Source organism: Tasmannia lanceolata, unplaced genomic scaffold, assembly GCF_043159265.1.
Source record: "Tasmannia lanceolata isolate RefF3 unplaced genomic scaffold, GAP_Taslan_0.1 ptg000015l, whole genome shotgun sequence".
Taxonomy (NCBI): Eukaryota; Viridiplantae; Streptophyta; class Magnoliopsida; order Canellales; family Winteraceae; genus Tasmannia; species Tasmannia lanceolata.
The window spans coordinates 42,945,640-42,953,809 of NW_027518692.1; the positions used below are offsets into that span (position 1 = coordinate 42,945,640).

General features: G+C 39.1%; 1 pseudogene across 1 annotated transcript; it reads left to right on the forward strand.

Annotated features, from left to right (window-relative positions):
- The first annotated feature begins 1,727 nt into the window (after window positions 1–1,727).
- On the forward strand, window positions 1,728–5,005 carry LOC143846021 (calcium-dependent mitochondrial ATP-magnesium/phosphate carrier protein 2-like; annotated as a pseudogene). Its single transcript, XR_013234624.1, has 4 exons — window positions 1,728–2,259; window positions 3,553–4,333; window positions 4,465–4,555; window positions 4,678–5,005. The product of XR_013234624.1 is annotated as a calcium-dependent mitochondrial ATP-magnesium/phosphate carrier protein 2-like (transcript).
- The last annotated feature ends 3,165 nt before the right edge of the window (window positions 5,006–8,170 follow it).

The window sequence follows — 8,170 nt, forward strand, 5'->3', positions numbered from 1 at the left end:
AACAAGATAAAAAACAAGAAAAGAAAGATCACCAACGCAAAACAAATAACAAAAACCAGAAGATGATCGCTAAGTCCGGCAATAGAACATACCACAATCTTAGCTTACCTTATAACCAAGAGCGTCTGTCATGCTCTGACTGAATTTCCTAGCTCTTTGGCTCTTCCACAAGTTCTTATGATTCTTTCTACTTACCTCTTGCTCCCCCCCATTGTCATGGGGAGCACTCGGAGACATGGGTGGGTTCTCCACTGTGGAGTCTATGGCATTACCGAATGAATTACTAGTGGATATCTGCCTTGGTTGTGGACTGGTCTCTCCAATATGGATTGGATCAGGTTGAAGATAATTTAGAGCCGAGAATCTATTTCCTTCTGCTGCGGACTCAACCCGACTCGCTATAGCATCGATTGAAGTACGATTTGAAGGAATCCCCAAAAGTGACTTTGCTTCATTTGGATGTGTTTCAACAGAATGCGAAATTTTTGGAACCGGTGTCCGTTCCTTTCTGATTTTGAGTGGGTATTGCCAGGGATGGTGGATGCATTCTTCGGTTCCATGGCCGAAATCTTTGCAGGTGGAACATGATTTAGGCTTCCAATCATGGATGACTGGTTGGATAATAACTCCTGAAGAGGTTTTGAGCTTGATGGAATCGGGAAGGGATTGATCAGCACTTATTTGGATGCTCATTCTTGCATAGTTGAGTCTGGACACTTCTGCTGTTTGAGTATCCATAGAAAGCGGTTTTCCAATCAAACTTGCAATCCTACTCAAACAATGCTGAGTCTAGAATTTAAGAGGAAAACCCGGAAGTCGGATCCAAATGGGTATCTCTGGGAGTTGCTTCTTTTCCAGGGAGGAATAGGGATCCCATCTCTGAAGGATCAGGGGTCTTCCTCCATAATTTTGACCAGCATCTTCTAAAACCCGAGTGCATTCATCCGCATTAGAGAACGTGAAGAGAATGAATCCATGTTCGAGAGTGAACATTTGGAGAGATCCAGTGAGTTTCCATTTGCGAGTGAGGGACTCTTTTAGAGACAGGAAATATGGTCTTGTGCCAAGGAAATATCCAACCAGGCAGTTGGCCCATTTCTTTTCGGATTCGTGCACTTCTGCATCTTGAAAACTTAGCTCCATGCTCAATTTCTCCTCCTTCGCTGGCAGGATATGATCAAGCTTTGTAGGGGCAGGTGGCGGGGTTTGGTTCTTGAAGAAATTTTTCCAAGGGTCCACGGGAGGAGGAGCCATTTCCGTTTTCTCCTTGGACATGTTTCGCATGCTTGTCTCCGCTACATTGCCGGGTGAAGGAGTTTGAAAGTTTCTGGACCAGGTGAAGGAGACACAGCAACAATGACCTTCTTCCTTGCTTCAGATTTATTAATTGCCTGAGAATTCTGGAATCCTTTGAATTCTTCGAATCTTGAGGGTTCTGTGACCTTCTCATTGTTCTTTCTTCTTTCATTTTAGTGAAGATATTGTTTCTTCAAGAGAATCAGGTTGGAACTCAGGGGAGTTGGTGGATCAAATTCTGAAATCCCAAAAGGGCTCAATCTTCATGTAATTTTGCTGTCACTTTCTAATTTTAGGTTGTAAGGGACTTCCTATGAGTTATTTATTTGATTTTGATATTGTGTTTCTAATTGTAGTGGAGTGCTGGGATTTTGTAAATTTCAAGTTATTTTTGCTGTCACTTTCTGATTTTAGGTTGAAAGGGAGTTCCTATGAGTTATTTATATGATTTTGATATCGTGTTTCTAATTATAGTGTATTGCTGGGATTTCATAAATCGTGACAGTCAGAAATGGTTTGAAAGATGTTTTGAGCATGTTGAATTCCCTAAAATGGAAGAAAAATCGATGGCTGAGAATGAACGACATCCTGGCTGTAGTAGTAATGCAGTTAGGAAACCAGGACTGGTGACAATGGATCAGGTCCTATCGGCCTTAAGAGAGACAAAAGAAGAGAGGGAGGTGAGAATTCGTAGTCTTTTTAATTTCTTTGATGTTGCAAATGTTGGGTATTTAGACTACGCACGGATAGAGACGGGTCTGTCTGAACTCCAGATACCGGAGTATGCAAAGGATCTTTTAGAGGTATGTGATGCTAATAGAGATGGCCATGTTGATTACCAAGAGTTCCGGCAGTATATAGATGATAAGGAACTTGAGCTTTATCACATATTCCAAGCAATAGATATTGAACTTGATGGCTGCATTTCTCCAGGAGAGCTTCGGGATGCATTTGTTAGGGCAGGTATGTTGTATCTTCCTTGTTCCACTAGTTTGGTGTTTGATTGTTTTCATCTTTCAATGCTCAATACATTTGTTTGGATTCACTTGATGATGCTACTATTATAAAGAGTAGATTAGAGTTCAACCCTGACCCATTTTAGCATAACACTGTTGAATAAAGAAAGATGCAGATGTGGGATAACAGAGTAGAAGATCTAGCAGTCATATCCAACTGAAACTTTAAAAACCTAAAGGTGGTTAGAGCAAAAGGCAACACATTGATCATGGGAACTTCGAGGTGAGATTTGAGAAAACTCAAAAGATCAATTTAGTAATCTCATCCATTTTCCCTCATCTGCTAAATCAACAGGGTGTTGGCTTTGTTATGTGAGAATCTTAAATTTTATCTCTCCCAACTCCCACATGATTGATGGTTGAAATTTAAAGTGATAAAAATCAGTTTTAAGTGGATCTTTTCATTAAAACCTTCTCTTTTTTCCACCTCAGGATGGTGACTGTATTCAAACTCCCACCCCACTGACTTGGCAATTGGCCATTTATCTATCTTATAAGTCATAAACCAATTAGCTTACCCTAAACTGGTAATCTGTACCCTAATACCAGCATTCCATTATTAGTTTTATGTATATCTTGAAAATTCTTAACTTTAGGCGATAAGTAAAGACTAATTCTTATTGCCTCAGCGAGTTAGTAATTTCCAAAACTTAGGTAGCTTGTTTTAAATTCCAAATTTTCCTTAAGTGTGCATGTTATTAATTATGGAGATTAATTGAAATCGGTGTGCATGGGGACCTTAATTGAAGTGGGTAGTAGTCTGTGGTTGGAAGAGGATTCATCTGTATTAATGTTGTTCTTGTAATCTTGTATGATTTGCCTGTTAACTTATTCTGCATGCAATATTTCAAGGTTCTATTAGGCACAGATAAAGAAACAATTTCATTGCCCCATTCTATATCTTCATTTATTTTCCTACTTGCTATATGGGAGAAGAGTAATTTAACTTCTTTTTTTCATCTTGTGGATATGCTGGAGCATTGTTAATTGTTATTTGAATGCTCAAAACTTGAAGCCCTCTAGTTTATCTCAAATTTTTTGTTTTCATTATTTATTTATTTTTGTTTTTTGTTTTGTGTGTGTGTGCGTGTGCGTGTGTTTGTGTGTGTTTGTGTGTGTGTGTGTGTGTGTGTGTGTGTGTGTGTTTGGGGTTCTTTCATCTTAAAAGACGTTCTCAGTCTATAGTTTCTGCTTAGTTGATTGCTTTCATCTTATAAGTCAAGCCAGTTTTCTTTTGCAGGGATTGAAATTGATGAGGAGAAGCTTGCTCTCTTTGTAGAGCATGTGGATAAGGATAATAACGGAATTATAACTTTTGAAGAATGGAGGGATTTTCTTCTATTCTATCCCCACGAGGCAACCGTTGAGAACATTTATCAGTATTGGGAAAGGGATTGCCTAGTAGACCTCGGAGAACATGCAATCATCCGAGAGGGCATCAGTAAGCATGTACACGCAAGCAAATCTTTGATTTCAGGGGGAATAGCAGGAGCCATATCTCGCACTGCTATTGCTCCTCTTGATCGCCTAAAAGTGTGGTTGCAACTCCGAACAACACATGCACATATTATGCCTGCAATAAAGGAAATATGGAGAGAAGGTCGTTTCTTGGGTTTCTTCAGGGGGAATGGATTAAATGTCATGAAGGTAGTCCCTGAAAGTGCAGTAAGGTTTTACACTTATGAAATGCTGAAGAATCGTTAAGGCTAAGGGGGAGGATAAGAGTGATATTGGCACTGCTGCACTCCTTTTGGCCGGTGGCTTAGCAGGTGCAGTGGCACAGACTGCGATTTATCCAATGGAGCTTGTAAAAACGTGACTGCAGACTTATACCTGTGAAGGTGGGAACGATCCTAAACTGGGATCTCTGTCAAAAGACATATTGATTCAGGAGGGACCCCGAGCCTTCTACAGAGGCCTCATCCCATCTCTTCTTGGGATTATCCCTTACGCAGGCATAGATCTTGCTGCATATGAAACCTTGAAAGATATGTCAAAAACATATATACTTCATGATAGGGGTAAGGTCTTCAATTATTTTCATTCTGCTTCAGTCTATTGTTCTGCTCAGTTCTTTGTTTATTTTATCTAGTCTCTCTTTCATCCAGATATCCTTTTATTTTGCGACCTGAAAATTTTGCATCTTATGTAGAACCTGGCCCACTTGTGCAACTGGGATGTGGAACAGTTTCAGGAGCTCTTGGAGCATCATTTGTTTACCCCTTGCAATTTATTAGAACAAGGTAAGTTATAGTTAATTTGATGTAGCTTGTCCAATTTGTGTATTGGAGATTTTTGTAATAGCTTGTTTGTTTTAGTTCCTTCTGGAACCTTCTGCAGATGCTAATTTTATTATACTTTTCAGAATGCAAGCTCAGCGTTCGAATATGGGTAATGCTTATAAGGGAATGTCTGATGTATTTTGGAGAACCCTCCAGCATGAAGGGTTTTCAGGATTGTACAAAGGAATCTTCCCAAATTTGCTGAAAGCGGTTCCATCTGCTAGCATCACTTATTTTGTTTATGAGACCATGAAAAAGAGTTTAGATCTTGAAGGGAAAAAGGTGTAGCATTTCCTGGTGGTGATCATTAGTGATACGCCTGACTATATAGTTGATGATGGTGATGACAATGTTGTGTGTTCATACTTTTGCAAGCTTAGTTAAACTACTAACAATGAGAAATCGCGAGGGTTATATACAAATCTTGACATCTAACAGCCAGGTACTATATAGTATTATTTCACATTGATCATTTTATGTTCTGCACTGAGTAGATTTAGGTGACAAAACTAGTTTCAAGATATTTGTTTGTTTTCGGCATCACCTGGGGGTTGCATTTCCCTGTTCAGGGTATGCATATGCATCAATGGTCAATGTCTCACATCTCCATTTTCGGCTATATGGTACAGGTGGTTTCATGATATTTCGTTTTCCGTGTTCTGTCCATCTGCTCGGGGATTTCATGTTGTGATTGAAGGCAAGAAAGGACATACATATTAGACATCGATCCATTGTAAACTCTTTTTCTTCATATCCATGATCTGTTTATTAGGCCCTCAACCCTAGATCTTAACGAACATTCACGGTAGTTGAGAATCCCCACCTTTTCACCCATTAAACAAAGTTCTGTAACTTTTGTATTATAGGTCAGATTACAGGCCATAAACACCTTTCCTGTAGTTCCTAGCTCGCGAACCTTAAACCCCCACCATAAACCCATCGAACATATTTGATTATTGTATTCGAAATCCTTACATTTTATCCAGTCTAAGAGTGGAGATTCGCCCTTTTGCCTGAGCCTTGGTGTTTTCTAGCTCACATTACTTAGTTTTAGCACCTTCCTTTTTTGCATAAAGATATGGAAAGTGGCTACTCATTTATTGAACATGGTTTTAATTATTTTATCGTTGTTTTTCACAGAGATAATAGAATTGACTCTTCATCTTTTGGACATTGCTTGTTTAGTTATCTTTCTGTTCAGTAATAGAGATAACAGAACTGGGCTTTCTTTTCTAGGGTGCTTTACCTCAAGCCACCACTTGCAACTTTATTTTTTTGCATAGAGATAACCAAATTGGGTTCTCAATTTTTTGTGGTTCCTGGCTCAGAGAGTTTGCTTTTACACATTGCCTGTTTTCACATAGCAGTAGTAGAATTGGGTTTTTGGTAGTTTCTTTTAGCTCACATTGCTTGATTTTCGCTTCTTGTTTTTGCAGTGGATGACACTTTTATCAAGGACAAGGTTGGTTTCTCAGGTGTCATGGGCAGCATTTTCTTTCAAGCTTCCTATGTAAATCCATACTGTTATTGTACAATACAGAAGAGAAACAAGACTTCACTTTAGATTTTGATTTTGACAAATTCTGTTGCTCAAACTGGATGTGTATATGAATCTTTTCTTTGGGAATACCACAAGAACAGTTTGTACACGGCCATAATAATTTGAATACCTGTTCTTTCATCTGAATTTCTCAGTAATCTATTATTTTCAGCTCTCAAAAAAAGATAAGCCCACTTTCCACTAAGTAAGTTTTGCTGTATCCTACTATTTTATCCCAGATCCATCTCTATGGTTCAGTAGCATTTATGCTTACCATGCTTTAGTTACCTAAATAGCTTTCAGGAGAAACAAGTGACCCCTTTTCCAGCACTTTTCCCCGCAGGAAAATACAAACAGAAAAGGGATGGAAGTATCATTTCCGGAGAAAGAAATATGCAAATGTTTATATCTGATTTGGTGGGATCTTCATTTGCTATTGGCCTATCAGGAACTTTTGCACTGCCCATTTCTTTAAGGAGTTTGTCGTGTGATGCATGTGGAGAGAATAAAAGTGGATGTGCCACATACCAAAATCCACCCTCATTGGGCAGTTCTAAATACCCATTTTGTGATCTTTAAATGAACGGTTAGGATGAGGCCAGCCTTGTGATATGTTCCATATTTCTCTGTGGATGTTAATTGACCCCCATCTTTTTCAAAGAGTAGCTTCTTATCAGCGTACCCATGAGCTATGCTACTGTTCTTACATGTTCATGTTTGCTCTGCAATAGGGACCATCGATCTTGTGGACCACCACGATCTGTAACAAAATGGACGGAGATCTCATAAGCTTGATGTGGTGGGCTACTACATCAACGACTCTGGTTTCTCCACACACTTGAATTACTGTAGATTTGTAGTTTCCTACCTATCCTGAAATCTCTCTTTCCAACATTAAAGAGTGCTACCCAAAGTGGAGAAGGTTTCTTTCTGCTTTGGTTGTGCAAGTAAGGGTGATGTAGTGAACAAGAACTATTGGAAGCAATCTTTTGAGTTTTGACTTGCCATCAGTACCAATTCTTTCCTCAACTTCACCATCTAGTCCTCCGCAGTCCCCACAATAGCGGGAGCCTCGTGCACTAGGCCGTCCTTTTTTTTTTTTTTTTTTTTAAACGCCACTTCTCGCCCTCAACTCATTTGCGCCCTCTCAAGTCTCTTCTTCTGCTATGCACTTGAGAAACTAATTTATCATGAAAAAAAGGGAAATGATATTTACGTCCCTTTTGATTACTAGAGACACCTAGCTTTAGTGTATCAATGACTAAAGGAGGGCTAATGTACTTGATATCAGAAGGATCCAGTGGGTTTGAAAGGAGCGTAAATATCATTTCCCGAAAAAAAATGGGAAATGATATCATCACAACCGTGTTTTGATATTTTCACTAACCCACGTGTCAAAAAGGAAATTACATTTCCCAAAAAGCTCTAACGAGCTAAGTAAAAAGAAAAGACAAGCTAAGTTTGTGCAAATATTGAAACATCTCTGTGCTGATATCATTTCCCAAAAAAATTCATGGTTTCCAAATATGGCTCGAGTGTCAACTTACTCTATTGGACACAAAGAAATACTAATGCTTTTCTTAGGTTCTCATAGGCTCATCGAGTCTTCGATCTCTTCACTGCTGAAGTTCACCACAACTCCACAAATAGACTGCCAACACATTGCCACATTCTATGAGCAGTAGGGGCCCAACTTTGTTTAATCAGAACCGTCTGTCTGATGTCTTCCTCTTAGATCCAATGGCTCTAAAAATCAAGTCAATCATCCAATTAGAACATGTAATAATCTGTGTTTTTTTACATTCAAATACTAACGATACACGTAATTGATTATTATGTGTTAGGATGGCATGATTGAAGTAATTTTTGGGCCATGGAGATTCAAACCAAAATCTATCAAATTCACGGTTCAGATCAACCAAAGGTTAGACCCAATTCTGCAGCTCTCGCACGTTGCAAGTACGCCTAGGGTTTAGCCGTTCAGCATCTCACCTATGAGGCTATAACTATGCACAGTTATAGTTTTTTCACTCTCC